This window comes from Parasteatoda tepidariorum, chromosome 2, assembly GCF_982258835.1.
Source record: "Parasteatoda tepidariorum strain Cologne lab strain chromosome 2, Ptep-v5.0, whole genome shotgun sequence".
In the NCBI taxonomy this organism is placed as follows: domain Eukaryota; kingdom Metazoa; phylum Arthropoda; class Arachnida; order Araneae; family Theridiidae; genus Parasteatoda; species Parasteatoda tepidariorum.
In genome coordinates, this window is record NC_141756.1 from 70,880,799 (window position 1) to 70,899,836 (window position 19,038).

Below are 19,038 nucleotides of genomic sequence, written 5' to 3' on the forward strand. Positions count from 1 at the left end.
AAATAATTGATTTAATATAATATACATATTTTAAGAAAAATTAAACATAAATTAAATAATAAAATTCACAAATTTCCGATTTCCAGATTATAAATACAATTTATATGGTAAATATTAAATACAAATTCTCTCAATCATATATACAAAAAGTTTTCATAATCATTGCAATTAATAAGCTATTCCAATTAATATCATAAAAAGAGATTAACGTAATATTAATATATGCAACTCTTTTTCTTGCCATGTCAGTGGTTAAATTCGACTCTATATTAATATATTCAAAGATTTAGTTCACCCACTTTTAACTACATGAGAAACGCCATATTGTTTGCTTCGTTCAGAACTTTGTTTGGAACGAGGAGAGCTAGTGACGTCGTTGATGACGTAGGACTAACCCTGTCTATTCCCTTTTAAATAATGTTATTTTTAACGCTTATAGTGAACAGCTTAGAACTTGGAAACTCGGTTATAGTGAACTCAAATTTCATTTCTTTAAATATTTTTTCAGTCCTCCATCTTTAAACTTGCAGGTGTTGGGACTGAAAGTGAATGCATTCCTATAAAATGTGTCATATTACTCTCCTTTATGCTTATCACTTTTAACTATACTGTAATAAATGTCAAACAAATCATTTATCTCATACTCCCCCCTCCCTGACAAGCCTCACTTTATCTCTTTTCCCCAAGCTTGCTCTACCACTAGTTAACTTGGCCACCTGCTGAATTTTTGGAATTTTCTTATCTGTTCAAACTGTATTCTTTACAAATCACCCCTTGACAATCAAGAAGGGGAACAATTTAACTCATTCTACAGCTGCTCTCTTCATATTCTTACATTATCTATTTGCGACAAGATTTTTATTTCAAAAGCAGTGAAAATGGCAAATTCTCTAAAGAGAAAAGCGTTTTCGATAGAGGACAAAGTTAAAATTGTAAAGCGTATTGATGATGGAACCAATCAATCGACACTGTGTACGGAATTTTCCTCGTCAAAATCTACAGTTTCAAACATTTGGAAAAATCGAAGTGCAATTCTTGCGGCATACGACAAAAACATGGTTTCATCGAAAAAACTGCGGGGAGCTGAAAGAGAAAACGTAGAAGATGCTTTGTTAAGATGATTCGAAATCTTGTTCAAAATGTAAAAATCTTGCATTCTTTGAACATTGTAGATAAGAAAATTGATGAACTCAATTTAAAATCAAATTGTGTTCAATCAGAAATCACAAATTTTTTTCATAAAAAGTGAAAATAAAACTAATATTTAGCGACCTAATTACTTTTTCCATCAATTTTTGCTTTATTATCTGTTAATTAGTTAATAATTTTTTAAATAACTTATGCAAAATTGCAAAGCCAATTTTCAATCATTCAACTGTCTTATGCAAAAAATATTCCTCAAAAAATTTGGATATAGTGAACCATCGGTTATAGTGGACACATTACTGAGTCCTCAGACGGTTCACTATAGCGGGGTTCGACTGTATTTCCATGATTTAACACAGTTGGTAACTTTCACTAATAAGCCATTCGTTGAAATTTTTTTATTATGATAATTCTGATAACTTTGACACTTCCGATAACTTTGAGTGATAGCACAAACGGTCCTGAAGTTAGAGATTCATCATTTTATTAGTTTATATATTTACATCCTAATTTGATTTCTAATCAATTTTTCAAATAGTTCTATTTCATGGAATATATAATGATGCAATATAATGATTCATTTTTGTTAGAAATATATATTAATAAAAAGAATAAGGTATGAATAAAAAAAATATTCTATAGTCTCCTTTAAATTTTTCATATGCGATGAAGTGCTTCAATTCTAAAGCATCACAAAAGTGCAAATATACGAAGATGGATATAGATTCGTGGGATTTCGTGGATGAAGACGTGGCGATATTCACAGTGATGCCATCTGCTGAGTTTCCAGTTTTACCAAAATGCAAACCATTTTTCACACAATTGAAAAATCAATTTAAAAACCGCTTTTGTTATTTATCAAAAAGGAGGAATTTGTTTGGAAAATCCTTTGAAAGAAATAAGGAGCAAAATATTTAATAAGAATATTTAATATTCATGCATGCATGTTAGAAACATTTAGATTAAATTGATCTAAATAATCAAAATAAACTTATTATGATGCTACGGGATAATAATAATGATAAAAACAGAAAACGCAACGTTTAAAATAGAGGAAAGCAATTCTCTATTTTAGAAAGATATGTATATTTTTCAATACATTCGCATAGATTTTCATTTTTTATTAGCTGCTGAATTTCATATTCTTAGATTAAATTTTCCAAATATTTTTACTGACTTTCGTACATACAGTATTTGTAGCAGGAATCTTTTGAACTTCAAAGGAATTGTAGAAATGTCACGCGCACTTTGAAAATTGTGCTCTTGCTTGTCATACCAACCAGTTACCTGTTATTTTAAGTCAAATTTTAAGCAATAAATGTATTGTACACATACTTTAACGTATTTTATATTGCATTATGAAAAAAGCATAAGTAATGTAGTTCTTCTCACATGTGTTGCAATTATTGTTATAACTTATTAAAATTTATCTCTGTTATGTATAATGCTATAAAACTACAAAAAAGCCGGATAATGAATTTTTCTTTCAGGAACTATTCTATTAATGTTGTTTAAAGTCCAGATTTTGTAGTTTAAAATTGAATTACAACAACGTAAAAAGTAATAACATTCAACTCAAATCGATTTCATTATTAATAAATTAAATTTCAGATCCATGGGCTACAGTTTCTTTAAAAAATTAGGGAGGTATGTATGAAATTCTGAATATTATTTCTTTGTTTACAAACTTAATCTCCATGACACCTCTCACTTATAGAGGAATTTTTCAGAAATTGTTTGCTTCGAATAAATTTAAAAAATAAAAATTATTAAAAATTTCTTTTGGCAACCCAGGTCTACAGGTTGGTATGCAATGGTTTTAAAAGATCCTCACCAAGACAGCAAGCACCGCAACATCTTAGATGTCCAAGCATTCCCTTACTAATCGGCACAAGGTCCTAAGTCATTCATACAAAAATTCACTATAAATTAGGTTCACCATATTTAGACCCGTGAACTTTGAAGCGCAAAATTCATAAGCCACTTGGTAGCGGCCTCTGACTTATGACAGGCCAGAAAATTAAGAAAGATTTAAAGTTATTTTAATCTTAAATTAAACTTCAAATAAGTGCTTTATAGTTTATTTATTTTTTGTAAAATTTACGTAAATGTCTCTAAGCAGTATTTCGTGTATATGACTCTATTTCTTTTTGTAAATAGTATTTTCTAATATAATTACTACTTCCAAGCAACTTTCAACTATTAGCCATGATATAACTAAAATAAAAACAATTTACATTAATCTAAGTTTCTGTGTTCGAATTTGATTTTTAAAGCAATAAATGAGCACAGTAATTTCTTTCCGCAAAGAGTGTTTTGTGAAAAAAATTCAGAAAATATGGTTAAACTCATAAAAAAGCATGGTGCTACTAATATTCACTAATTTTTTTGAATTATCTGTTGGAAGCATAGATTGTTGAAGTGTATAACCCGATATCTTCTTATTTTAAATGCCAAAAATCAGAGTCCTTTAAAATAAGGAAAAAAATCGTCAGCGGAATTGTGAAAACTTAGTTTACAATTTTGAATTATATTTGATTGATTTAACGGTTTCTATTAACAAAACTAAATTATCTTTTTTATTTAGACCCGTATTACCGAAAAACTTAGTTTTAATCTCCGCCATTTAAAATCCACTAAAGTTTAATCTCCGGCTTAAAGCCGCCTCTGTTTAAAACACATTATTATACGATATGATCTATATATATATATATATATATATATATATATATATATATATATATATATATATATATATATATATATATATATATATATATATATATATATATATATATATATTTCTCTTACACGGCGACAAAAAAAGCCTCATTACAACTCCCGAATGGCAACACTGGAAAATCGACCAATGATTGCAGCTAAAAATGTCACATGCCAAATCTAGCTGAGGTGGCTCAACATATAGCGCTTTCAAAAACAGAAATTGAAATAACCAGAGAGAGCATTCTCACCAAAAGTGATCTCTTCCGAAATTCACCCTATCAGCTGCGCATTATCTCATACTATTAAGCTAGGCAAAAGTGAGTAGTCTTTGTCGATAGATCTCTATTTTAGTATTTTGTCGAAAGCGCTTTTTTTCGCGAATTTATATATTACGAATTTATTTGACGATTTTTGATTTATATCACGAATTTATTTGTTTTATTACTGTTATTAGTTATTCATTGAGAAATGAGTCTGAATCTTGCTGTTACGCTTTGAGATTTTATACTATAGCATATTTCTAATAGGTTTAACGAATTACATGTCATTTATTTGAATTCAAATTTATTTTAATGACTTAGTATTTACTAAAAAGATGTAATTTTTTTTTAAAGTTGTTATATGAATTTGAATGATTGTTTTGAATTCTTAGAATTTTGTGTATTTGCAATGTACCTAAGTTAGTAGCGAGCGAAGCAAACCATATAAGATTGCATTGCAATTTTCGGGAGTTGGCGAGCGTTAGCGAGCAGGGGGCGCAGCCCACTAGTTTAAATAAATATCTCTATTTTATTTGATAAGTATCTCAGTATATACATAAGTTGATTAAAACGGAAATAAAAAAGAATCTGGAAATTGGCTTTTTTCTGGTAAAGCTTTAATGTAAAAACGTGAATATTGATCTATTTAAAAACAAATATGCGCGATTTCTAAATACGTTTAGATATGAAACCTTAAAACACACCATATGTTGCGAACCAGTTATACTAACTAAACAGCTCAGCTAAATAAAATTTTATCTTTTTTCATTGAAATAAAAATATTTTTATTCTTTTTATTCATAAGAAGTAACCATATAAAGTAGGAAAAGGCACAGGATATTGAATGCGATTCGAGAGAAATAAAACTTTTTCCCAACTACACTTCAACTTACAGAAAAGTTATAGGATGCCAGAAGACCCACTTTTTAGAAATAATAAAATGTGAAAATTTTAAATATACCTTCAGCAAAGCAGCTGAAATTTTTTTACAATTTTTCTCTAAAACACGTTTTTACTTAATATTGCGTACAAAATATTTTATTTTCAAAAATGTATATACTTGATATACAAATCCCTACTAAGTTAACTATATATGTCATGCCAATGCTAATGAAATAAGTTCAAACAAGACGCATAGATATTATTTCTTTTTACATCTTTAAAGTCGTCCAAAGGGTACATAAAAATATAAGCAAACTTTCTCTTATGTCCTTAAAAATATCCTTTCGAAACATTTAGTTGAGTGGGAAGAAAACCTGAGAAACTGAATCACGTTTCTAGCTTAATATAAATTCAATATCCAAGAATCATAAAATCCAATATTTATTATTTATTTTTTAAAATATTACCTTACATCAATATGTCCTATAAGCACAATATAGTTTAAAGCAAAAAAAATTGTTTAAATTAAACTTTTTTATTGAAGTCTAGTCTGTGAGATAGTTTTCTAAAAACATTTAATAATAACTACTAGTTACCTTTAAAGACACTCGAATTAATTATTTTAAAAATGAATTTTTTTTCCGAAGTATTATATTTTTGAACAAAATAATTAGGAAAGTACACATTTTTGCCTTATTTCATAACTATATAAATAGTTTTATCAAAACTACAATTATAATGCTTTATAGAAGAATATATCATACAAAGACAATGTAGTTTAAAACAACAAAAAATGCTTAAAATAAATCTTTAGTACGATCTAGGTTGTTACATAGTTAACTTCATAAAACCTTTCATAATATTGTCAAATTACTTCATACATTTGAAAACATTTAATATAATTATTCTTATTTTATTTTACTCTAAAATGTATTTTAAAACAAAATAATTAAGAACGTAAACTCATCTTTGTCATATTTTGTAATTATATAGTCTTATTAAAACTGCGATTATAATGCTTTAGAGAAAACTAGTTATGAGTTATACTTTTTTTTTGCTTATCATGATTTTATTATTCCCTTCATGATTGTGATCACATGATTTTTCCCTCACGGTCCACAGTTTTATACATAAGAGTCCATTTGACTCTAGCAGCTGAAGATCACAAGGACGTGATCTCAATACGGTAATCTCTTATTAGTGCTAATACTCTTGGAGCATGGTGGCTTAGAAGACCGCTTCTTTCTCATTTTTCCCGCCATTCAGGGTCAAATTAAGGGTCTTCATCTCCTTTGTACTTATCTGAATAACATCCCTTTGATTTTTTTAAATCATTTTGTTACCAAAACAGATTGCTCTCTGAAAAGGTAAAGTTATATGAGGAAAGTGAACAAATTTAACAAAATTCTTTCAATGGCATCCGAAAGCGTCATGCAGAAACCGGATAATACCATTTGTTTTCACAATCTAAATTGTGTTAAGCATTACATGCACGTTTCCACCAGTATTGTCCTTGAATTTTGACTTCGCATAATCTCTCTAGTATTGTCCTAGAATTTTCGCTTCAAATAATCTTGCTAGTATTGTCCATGAATCTTCACTTCGAATAATCTTGCTAGTATTGTCCGTGAATCTTTACTTTGAATAATATTGCTAGTATTGTCCATGAATCTTCACTTCGAATAATCTTGCTAGTATTTTCCGTCAATCATGACTTCGAAAAAGCTCTAGTATTGCCCTAAACACACGGCTTTGAATATTTTTGCAAGTTGAATCATGACTCCGTATTGGCACGACAAGATACTCTCCTTAAATCATGATTTTGTATAATCTCTCTACTTTTGTCCTTGAATTATGACTTCGTATTATCTTGCTATTATTGTCCCAAAATCCTTACTTCGAATAATCTTACAAGTATAGTCCTTGAATCATGACTTTGATAATCTTGCAAGTTTTCTTCTTGAATCATAACTTTGAATATTCTCACCAATATTTTATAGGATGATCGCAAGTGTAAATACCAGACAGTTAACGATCATTTATTTTTGCAAAACTTAGATCCGATTTTTTATAATTCGTAAACTAGTATCAAAAAAAGTAAGAACTTTAAAAAAAGCTGCAATCAAAACTATTTCTTATTTTATAGTATTTTGTTCACCAAAATAAAAATGAATGTTGCTTTATTTTTTATCATGGTAAACAAATCAGAATCAACTTATTCGCTTTCTCACGAACATTTCTATAAAAGTAAAGCACACCAATATACTTATTGCATATTTCCAATATAAAGTAGTAGAAGTATATCATGCAACAAAAGTCTCACATTAAGAAAGGATTTCACAAGCAGCATGAAGTAAAAAGCTTTTAAAAGCGAGTTTTAAAGGACAATTTAAAATCTTCTCTTAGGGGATAATCTAAGCTTTTATGATACTTTATACCATGAAACACATATATCCATTTTACCCAGATTTAAAACACGGGAAACACCTTATCCTATTGAAATAGAAACGCACTTTGATATAGAAAAGTCTGGAATAAGATTTTAATGGTCGCATGAAAAGAAAACATTGTTGCCTGCAGGTAAAAACAGAGCCGAGGATATTTAATGTCCTATCTTTTCAGCATATTATTTACATAAAAATTTAATGTTAAAAACAAAACCTAAAATGAAAATATAAATTAGTTTACTCTAAATTTTAGCTTTAGAAAAGGAGAAAAGCCTTAAATTATATTTTCTATGCTTTCGGATTATGTGATATATACAACACCACCCTATCTTGCATTCTAAAAGAATATTTTAGTTTCATTTAAAAATAGCAACTACACTGTAAAAAACGAATTCAATGCAAACCTAATTAACTTCTAACAGCTGTGCTGTTGAATTGCTTTCAAATTAGTTGCGATTTTCTTTTCTTTAGAAACTTTTAAATGAGACAGAGTTCTGTATTTATTTCAAAAATACAATGTTGCAAGCAGAGCTCGAAATTAGCGATAGCAAGTCGTAATTTGCACCGGAAATTTTAAATTTAACTCCTAGTTATGGGGTTGACGACGCAAGTTTATGTCTCCGCATTGCTCCTCTATACTTTTGACCTTGAAATCTGTATTTTTCATTTGTTTCGTATAGAGTAGAGTCACAACGCTAATCGTAGACACACGTTTTAAATTCAGTCTTCGCCATTCAGATTCGTGCTATTTAAAAATCACACTCCACGATTCGTGTTCACGCGATTAAAAAATCTCCTACCGTGACTCATATTCACGCAATTAAAAAATCGCATATGGAAATTCATGTTCTAGCGATTAAAAAATCACATATCGCGACTCATATTCACGCAATTAAAAAAATCACGCATGGCAATTCGTGTTCACGTGTTTTCAAATTTCAACATCACAATTCCTGTTCCAGCGATTAAAAAATCACATATCGTGAATCATATTCACGTAATTAAAAATCACACATAGCAATTAGTATTCACGAGTTTTAAAATTCGCACTTCACGATTCGTATTCGTACTATTTAAAGATGATGAAGGGAAGGCAAACTTAACGAAACTGACTAAGACTGTAAATAGTTCAATTGGAGGAGAAAATGGCAACAGTTATTTACTAGGAAAGGATAATGAAAGATTAAAACTAAGCGTTTCAAAAAATGGAAGGATATAAAAGTTCCCCAAATGATACTTTAATCTGCAAATGAAAGTATAATTACTAATTTCAAAACCTTATAACTATTCGCTGTGATGTAACTAAAATAGAAATAATTAATATAATTTATCCAAGTTTCTATGTTTTAATTTGATTTTTGAAGTAATAAATATATTTAGAAAGAGATGGTTTATCATATTTTAACTATGCATTTTATTTATCAAGCTATTACTTTTATCAAATAAATAATAGAATTTAATTTAGTTGTTTCATTTTTCAAGTTGAAACTACTGATATGTTTTATATTACGTAAATATTTCATTTTTATTGACTAAACTTGCTTGCAATTATGTTATATATATATATATATTTTTGTACATATATGGAGAGAGTAAATTACTTAAAATCAGCTTCCTTAAATTTGGAGAAATTTTTGAAATTTTGTAATTTTGAAATTTTTTCTTTAAATTTTATTTTTTTGGACATCCAGTTCTGATTTAGATTTTAGGTATATATAAATTTTTTAATGTAAGTTTAGGCTTTTATTTATGTATGCACTTTCAGAATATTCTTATTTAAAAAAAGTGCTTTTTGCTACTATAATAAGGAAAATATAAATATTGTGACTAAAATTATACGTTTAAAATAACTGAATAGTTATGGCTACTAAGAAAAAATATTTGAGTAGCATTGATGCCTGGCTGTTATATTCTGTTATGTTCTAACTCTGGTTACAAGTATCCCATTTAATATTCAAGTAATTTATATTAATATATAAAGTTCTCGATAACAACTTTGTATATCAAATGACTAATTTCGTAAAATCTCATCAATTGAATATGCAATATAGCACATAAAGTGATCAGAAAAGCATTATTTTTGTAATTTACTACAACTATTCTGTTACAAATGTAGTTAATTACGACTTTTTAAATGTAGTGACGACAAATTACTTTGGAATTGTAGTAACTACTTCACTATTTTAAGGAGACGAATTTTGCTGGAGAACTTATTTTACACCTATATTCAAAATAGTTTTGAATAAGAAATTGGCGTACATTGAATATGAGGGAATAATTAAGAAATATTTATTCGTGTTTACATGAGCCAGTATCTTACTCCAAAAAAAAATTTTAATTTGTTCATTTAACGTTCAACATATTATGCCTTTTTCAACAGCTAATGTTTAATTTAAGAATGCGAAATTATCAAATAATTGCAATTTTTTAGTTAATTAATGCTATTTTATCTCCACCAAGAAATTTAGTACATAGAAAATACGTTCCATTTCTTGAAATAATATCATTTTTTCATGAGTGTGCATTCGCGTGTGAAAGTGTGACCAAAGTGATTAATTTTATTTTTACTTTATAACCGTCGTTAAACAACCGACCCAATTTTATGGGTTTACGACTACTAATGTTCAACTCCGTAGCCTTGTAATTTTGAACCCAATACAGGAGAGAAGGGAACTACTGGATCGAGTATTGGGAGAAATTTGCCTTCGAGAGGACTTTTTGATGGAGCTAACCCGCATTTGCGTTACATGGAGAGGAAAAGCACGAGAACCTCCCACGGTTAGCCTGACGGCAAGGAGACTCTAACCCATGATCCGTCTAGCACTGAGGATATTTCACGTCAGCACTGTGGTCAGTGCAAGCCGGATGCAGAATTCGTATCGACTGGGATTCGAACCCGGTTCGCCTCATTGGAAGGCGAACGCTCTATCCCCTGAGCCATCGCGATTCAACGTGATTAGTTATCTGTTTTTCGTAATGACTAGTTTAAATATTAGTTTTTTTATAAGTGATTTTAAATACATAATTTCTGTTGAACCTCACCTGCAGCCACAGGGTCATTTTATTGCATCCATGCACTGACTAGCAATAATTTGCGCCCATTGAATTCGAAAAGTTAGTTGCGTTAGCGAAATGTTAGTTGCGTTTCTAAACTAACGTTAAAAATACTTGCCAGGAATCGTGACAAACTACTGACTTTTTGTATAGCGCTACGTACTACGCAATTTTTTAAAAAAGTAGCACACTACACTTCAAACTACGGAAAAAAGTAGCAACTACATTATTTTCCTTACTTGTAATGCGCTACTTCCAACCACTGAACACATATGTTGTTGTTTCTAATGCCACTTGCAGCACGAGCAAGCCTTCTTGGTGAAACCGAACAAATTTAAGGCAGAGTGTGCGTTTCTTGTTTTTCAGTGGCGCCATCTATGGCCAAGAATTCGACTTCTCCCACACCATACGTAGTTTATAGGGCGAACCCATTCATACATCCATTCATTCATCCACAGATCGTAATATTGACCTGAATCAGAGAATGATCGATCTCCAATCCAGTACCCCCAGAGGTTTTCTGAACACGTATTAGACTGACTATTACAAAAGTAAATTAAGGGGCGAAATGAAAGCAAAAATGATATCTATTTAGAGGAGAGCTGTTAATAATTTTAAAAATCATGCTAAATATCTTGTTTCGACAAATCACGTATTCAATTTATTTGATTTAGCATATGAAATTATCGATAACCAATAATATCAAATGAATATTTATTACCCTTAATGAAAGCTAAAGAGTATTTGTAGTTTGTAATTAATTGGAGATAGATATTTAAATAAGTCTCACTTTTTAACTATGACTTATTATAAAAAATACTTATTATAAAAATTTATTGCCTGACGAAAGCTTTTGCTTTATATTTCAGTCTGTTCCATTTATCTACGGATGAATAAAAAAGCAGCACATCAAAGACCCTCCCATGGTGCAAAATCCCTTTCTATCTAGTGCAAAGCCTACGCAAGGAAATGTTCGAAATGCTACTCAAATGCTCAAAATGTCTATAGAGAAACAGTTTCGGGAAAAAAGAAGGCGAAGAGCATGAAGTCCTTTTTCATGAGAAAGGTAAAAAAAAATCATTCATATTTTAACTATTTTATCAATGCAATTGTGATGCTGTAAAAAAGTCGTATTGTTTAAATTTCTGCAGTTTTATCAAAATGCTAAAATATATGAGTAAATAGATTCAATAAATTGATATTAAATATGCATGTATAAATAAAGACAGCAATATTTAATAATTTTTTATTTTTTTCAAATCTTTTCATTTCCAAAAGAATCAAATTAATGTTTATTAATGAATAAAAATGTTTTTTTTCCAATGAAAATATTAATAAAAGACCTATAAAACATGAGCAAACAAATTTTGGAATATCTAACAAGATTAAGAGATCTATGAATTTTTTTTTATGCTCTACTCGCATAGTATACGTTGTCTATTTCATCTTAACTGTCAAACGAAAAGCACTGGAAAGAAAAGTTATGTTTCCAATATTAAAATCTGAAAGCAATAAATTTTGTTCTATTATCAAATTATATCTATACTTTACATTGTTAAGCTGCGCATATCAATTGACTGATATATGAGTGTTTTTTCTTTTATGTTGTTAAATTGGAATAAATTTTGATAGGGTTAGACATTATAGAAATTTTAAAGTATCAGGGAATCTGTGATATATATAACTTAGCAATTTTAAGCCCATTTTAATAGGAATGAATATTTATTCGCTGTTTCTATGGATAAAATATAATTTTTACTGACACAAAAAGTGTCTTAGATGATATTTCTTTTGAATTAGGTCCTGATTGAGACTATTCTTTGCAAAATTTAATTTCTTCTAAGTTCTAATTTCTTTTGTAAAATTTAAAAAGCCCCCTTTAACACTAACCATCATACATCCTAAAGTTCTGATTTATTTATACTCCTTGTAATAAATAAAATACTCGATGTTGTTATATACTTAAGACATCAACAGTATGAAAGCAATATATATATTTTACTCTTTTGTTTAGGATTGTCGCTATGATACCAATAATAACTTTTTATAGTGTATGCAGTCAAATTCTTCGTTTTTTATTTATTAATCGATTTTTGGTTTGTTTATTGAAAACACATATTTTTATAAGTATTAGAATCAATTTATGGCTTCATTGCAAATACGTTTCAGTTTTTTTAAAAAAAACTGATTTTTAGTGCACTAATTTGCCTTAATTCTACCAAACAATTAATATTTTTAAAATTTTGCTGAACAGCCAACAACTGTGCTTATAGCAAAATATTCTACGGAGTGGTACACAATTAAAAACTGAAGCTTTCAGTGCTATTGAAAATTTTGAGTTTTAAATTCCTCGTCACGACGAACGGAACAGTGTGATGTTTCATATGAACTTATGAATCCTTTTCAGGTAGAGACATGAAAAATAACTTTAAATCAAATTTACAGAAAGAAGAATCATACATTAAAACATTGACTTGGTTTCCACCAGAAGCAATTTTAGTTTAGCAATTTGACAGGTCTAATTTTATATACTTTTTTGTATGATTACTATAGCTCTATACTTGAAAATGTATTTTCTTTACTTCAACATTATGAATAGGGGAAACTACATATACAAAAATTTCAAAAAGCGCACTTACTTTATTAAGCACATTTTTTAAGGAAAACAACTTTAAAAAACTAAACGTATAACCAAAATAACCAACTGAATTTAATTTATGAAGAAAAAAACTACCGCAAATAGAACTTACATTTTTTTTATTAAACAGAATAAAATTCAGAGCGGTAATAAAATGGAAACATTTTTAAAAGAAACTATTTTGTTTTAAAAAATTAAAACAAGCAACTGCAGCTCAAATAAAGTAAATGAGTGAGTTTTAAGTCTCTAAGCTCCTGTCAGAGACTACATAATCAAATACTTACTTACAAAAAAACTAGTAGAGAAAAAATACACAAAAACAGCCAAAAACAAGTATAAAATTTAGAATGATAATCAGAAGTGCCAGGTTTTTAAAAGTTCAAACTTTCAGTCTAAAAAACTGGACTTAATTTTGAGTATACTTATAAGGAAAAAAGTTAGCGAACGTATAAATAACTATAACTCCCCTACATTATTTACAAAAAAAATTAATTTTTCAAAAGCTGTTTGAAAAACTTTAAACTATTTGTGTTTTGAATTTCTAGAGAGAGTATATTAAAGTGTTTAGGTATTAAATAAAAAAAGAAAAATATTCTTATTAGGCTCTGACATAGAGCAAAAGTTTTGTTAAAAAAGCTAGTAAAACTAGCTTTGCTAGTTTTGTCTTTACGAATAGTTTCCATTGAAATAAGAAAAATTTTCTTCTATTCATGTTTGAACTTTCCTTATTTTTCCGCTAAATTATTCATTGCCCTGTAGTATCACATTTCTACATCCAATATTTAGTGTTTTTGAATAATATACTAATGTGTCGAAGTCTAAACACTGTTTCACTACGCAAATTAGTCTAAAATTATGTGTATTTTAATTAAGCCTGTATAAATTCACCATTCAATTCATCTAATTTTGAAAAAATGAATATAATTTATTCAAATTTCACAATAACATTTAAGTTCACAGACCCTCATTTATATCGAAATTCACTGAACTAAATTCCCAAACCATAAACCATAAAATCTAGAAAAATATAATATCATTGACATCATTTTTCGGTAATAAAAAAAGACTAAGAAAAATATTCCTATTTGGCTCTGAAATAGAGTAAAACCTAATCTTGTTTATACGAATTTCATTTAAATAAGATTAGACTTTCAAGAGTACACATTATAACACTTTTTAATAAAACCGCACATTATTGAATTTTTGTTTTTCTACTCTAGATATTCATCAATTTGCTTGTATTTTTATATACAATATTTAGTTTTTTTTTTTTGTTTTTCTTACGTTTCAATATAAATCTGTCAAAAAATATGTAAATTTTAACTAAGTCTACATAAAGTTGTCATTCAATTAAGCTAATTTTGAAATAATAATTAAAATTTATTAAAATTTCACACTAACATTTGAGTTTATAGATCTTCATTTATAACGAAATTCACTGAACTAAATTCCCAAACCATAAACATTACTGTACTTGAAAATCTAGAAAAATATTATATCATTGACATCATTTTTCGGTAATAAAAAAAACTAAGAAAAATATTCTTATTTGGCTCTAAAATAGAGTAAAACCTAATCTTGTTTATACGAATAGTTTTAATTTAAATAAGATCAGACTTTCAAGACCGCACTCTTTTATAAAACCGCACATTACTGGATTATTGTTTTTCTACTCTAGATATTCATCAATTTGCTTGTATTTTTTATACAATATTTAATTTTTTTTTTGCTTTTCTTACGTTACAATATAATCTGTCTAAAAATATGTAAATTTTAACTAAGTCTGCATAAAGTCGTCATTCAATTAAGCTAATTTTGAAATAATAATTAAAATTTATTAAAATTTCACACTAACATTTGAGTTTATAGATCCTCCTTTATAACGAAATTCACTGAGCTAGATTCCCAAAGCATAAACATTATTGTAATGGAAAGCCTAGAAAATTATTATTTCATTGACAACGATTATTTACCTATCTCTTCTGTTCTCAAATAATTATATTCGAGCTTATGTTGTGAAAGATTGTTTATGGGGAAATGATATAGATATATGAATATTGAACTAGAGAGAGTTGGGAAACTAAAATATTTTATTCCTGCAATCATTGAGATTGCGTTCGTATATGAAATAAAAATCTATTACTCTTACTATACGTTAATAAGTAGTTAAGATATATTTCGCGTCTATTATCTATTCCTTGGAAACTGCGATAGAATTACAAATGTGTATGCTTTTAAGATGGAGCATTGCATTTTTAATTTACAATTTCATAACTCGTCATTTCATTTCACTGTATATAAAGCTGTTTATTGAGCATATATTAAAAAAAATTAAAGTGCAGTTTAATAAAAAATACATTGTATTGTGAATGAAAAAAATGAATAATTATTTTCTTAAATTAAAATGATATTTGTTCAATGTTTAACAATAAAATTTTAACAATGCAGGTTGTCTTATAAATTTGCGGACACTTTAAAATAAGACAATTCTAAGTCGTAAATTAAATATATTATAAATTTATTCGCAGAAAAAAAAACATTTTGGAAAATTTCATTCTAGAAGCTGGATCGGATTGATTATTCGTTTTGAAAAGCTTTAAAATTTTCTTCAAATTAGTGTGAGCAAGCACTACATCTATAGAAATCTTTTCTTACTCGCTATACAAAGCTTCTATATTGGTCTAACGTGAAATAGTTTTTATAGTATTTTTGTTAGTCAAAGTTATAAATTCATTCATATTTTGACAGAAAATCGACCATATTTTTTCTGCCCCAATGTTGGACAACGAATGTTTCAGGCGATGAAACACCAGTTTATTTATAGTACAACGAGAAACAATTCTGGCAAACTTACCGTACAGTGTGATAATGAAATTTCGGGTAACAGCAATTGGTTAGTAAAATTAAAATATGTGGTGCTTAAAACTTTCGGTTAATTTTTCCATTCATATAGTAACTATTTCCGGTAAGGCTGTTTTTCAAAATTATACATTATTATCGTACATTTAGTAAATACAAAATTGAAAAGTAAATTTAAACGATTTTTATGATGATTTTAAACGATTTTTATAAATGATTTTTATGTTATGCTTTAAAGGATGAAAATACCATTACAAAATTTTACCACATTTACAAAATTTTATTACATATTATAAAATTGTTTTTCACTGTTCATTTTATCAAAATCATTGCCAAAGTACTTCAGTAAGGAATTCCAAACTTTTTAGTGCTGGCATAGAACCATAGAATTTTACTCTCTTCTGGTATTTTTGACCATACTTTTTTTCTTAGTGAAATATTTGATTCGTACTTAGTATAGAGACTGGGCAAAAACACTTTCGTCAAAATATATTTTTGTGTATTTTAGCATACGTTTAGTTTCTCTTACTAACGAAAAATAACTATTATGCTCCCTATTTGAAAAATCTCTTTAAACTATTTCTAATGATGCGTTTTAAAATCTAGGAACCAATGTCTTATCGTGTGATATGTCGTGAATTAATACTGACAGCAATTGATAATTTTATGGTTATGGGGTAATTCTAGAAAAAAGTTCCACTCGAAGAAGACATTCGCCTTCTCCAGCATGCCATGTGTCTAGCAATATTTTACTTTTTCTATTTGGGAGGCTTTAGATCAATTTACATAAATTTTTAATGCTCAATTAATTCTCTGTTATAATTATTAAACTCTAGAATTTCTTGTTATGTACGAACCTTTTGATATAAAAACTGTATGAAAACTTACGGGACTGTATGTGAAATAATATTAAAATGTAAAATAAAATGTAAATTAAAATGTTATCTGTATGTGAAATAATATTAAAATGTAAAAATTGTCACTAAAACTTCAACAAGTAGATGCTTTAAAATGTTTAAATCAGAATTTTTTTGCTTTATTATCACTTCAAATAATGAACATACTGCTTAAATAAACAAAGTTATGTTTAAAATATAGCTGAATGTATTTAAAATATAGAGAACACTCAATGTATGCAAATCTCAAATGCACAAAAAACGTAAATAAAAATGCTAAAGAGGTTCTTTTGTGAACTTCTTTGAATCTTTTTAACCAAAAGTTTCGGTAAACATTTAGTCAAAAAATATTATTTAGCTTAAAAAAAGCAAATTAAATAAATTGCATTAATTGTAACAGATTGAGCATAATCTGAATTTTAATCTAATTGTTTTCTTATATTCTATGCAAAATATGGTAAAAGTACATGAAGGGGAATAACCAAAGCTAGATTCTTTCTTCATTTTTTTTGCTCATCTTTTGAAAATGCGAAACTTTCTCCTTTTAATATTCCTAGACGAAAAGATCTTTTTACTCTTATACTTATAATGCTGAAATTAACTAGACAGTTTTTTTTAAATTATATAGATTATTAATTACATTAATTACTAATTAATTTAAATATTGCTTTTCATTTATTCAAGAATTTTTTTCTCATTCTGCCAATAATAACGCATAATTTAATTACTTTAAACTTGTAATTAGTGCTTTAACCATTTGGTTTTAACAAGTAGAAAAAAACGAGAAATAATACTAATAGAACAAAAAATTTTATCAATTCCTTAGTTAACATTTTCAAAAATTATATTGATATAAGGATTCTTTCAAAAAGATTATAGCGCATTAATAGTTGAGGATTTTTTTAACTAAATTTTTGCTTGTTTATCAAAGATTTAAAATAAATTGGAAGAGATAAACAAAATGATAATGTTTCTAATAGTTAAAATTTCATCAGTTTTTATTTAATTAAAAAAAGCAATGAATTTTGAAAGAATTTAAGAAAAGCTAAAAAAAAGTCAGAAATATTTTAATTTTGCATTTTTAACTCTGAACATTTTAGAACACACTGATACAAATTTGTGTTTTTCTAAAACATTTCATTGAGAAAGTTGTATTACATTCACTTCATTACATAAATAGTATAAAATTCATACAAATATTTTCCTAAAATTTTGTTAATTTCTTTAAGCTTATTAATTTATCATTACACCAAAACTAATATATGGTAACAACAATAGCTTATATATATATTTTTTTTAGTTTTGTACCAAAATAAAAACACAAAAAAAAACATGACGTTTAGGTTAACTAGGAGAAAGAAGAATGTAAAGTGCTCAAAAATATAAACTGACCACCTTGAATAACTATTAATCTATCTAATGATCGGATCTTTACTTTCTAGGACTTAATCTTAATGGTTCGAGAGGGTGACTAAATAGGCTAATTAATTAGTGCAGACGATATTTTAAATCACAAAATCAGTCACAGAAACATACTTTCCATAAATAAACATGTCTTTTCTTTTTGACGGATTCGGATTTCTGACACCCAAGATATGGGGGGGGGCGCAATCTAAAAAGTCCCAATAGTATGGACAAAAAGGGCAGTCTAAAGTTTGAACCCTTTAATGTTAATCTTACTTTTTGCGCTCTTCACAATATCTCGAGAGCTTTTCAAGAGAATTGAAAAAAAATTTTGCTCACAATTGCAAAAGTTGTTTATCCAAAGATAATTCCTTGCAAAAAATAGCTTCTAGTAAATATTTATTACTTTATGTAACAATAATCGAAAAACTTTTGAGCTGCAGGACATAAAATTTATTACATCACATTAAATAATGCAATTTTAAATGACAAATTGCAAAATTTGAGCGAAATTAGCCGATTTCACTCAAATTTTGTATTTTACGAGGAAAAATTGCATTCTCAAAAATGACGAAAAAACTGTACATCGTACAATCCAAACGTTTTCTGACTATGAAATAAAATAATAAAAAAATAATATGTACTAACAGTAATTTTATGTGTGAAATTTTCTTTGAATAAAAGAATTTCATAATTGGATGTTAAAAAAAATTCATTCGCTTCAAAAA

The 19,038-nt window shown here is 27.7% G+C and overlaps 1 long non-coding RNA gene across 1 annotated transcript in view; it reads left to right on the forward strand.

Moving 5' to 3' along the window:
• The window catches only part of LOC107455370 (uncharacterized), a 109,198-nt gene that overhangs the window by 44,166 nt on the left and 45,994 nt on the right, over positions 1-19,038 (forward strand). The window contains exon 2 of the long non-coding RNA XR_001585568.4: positions 11,383-11,579. This is a non-coding gene — a long non-coding RNA (uncharacterized LOC107455370). The remainder of the gene's footprint in view (positions 1-11,382; positions 11,580-19,038) is intronic.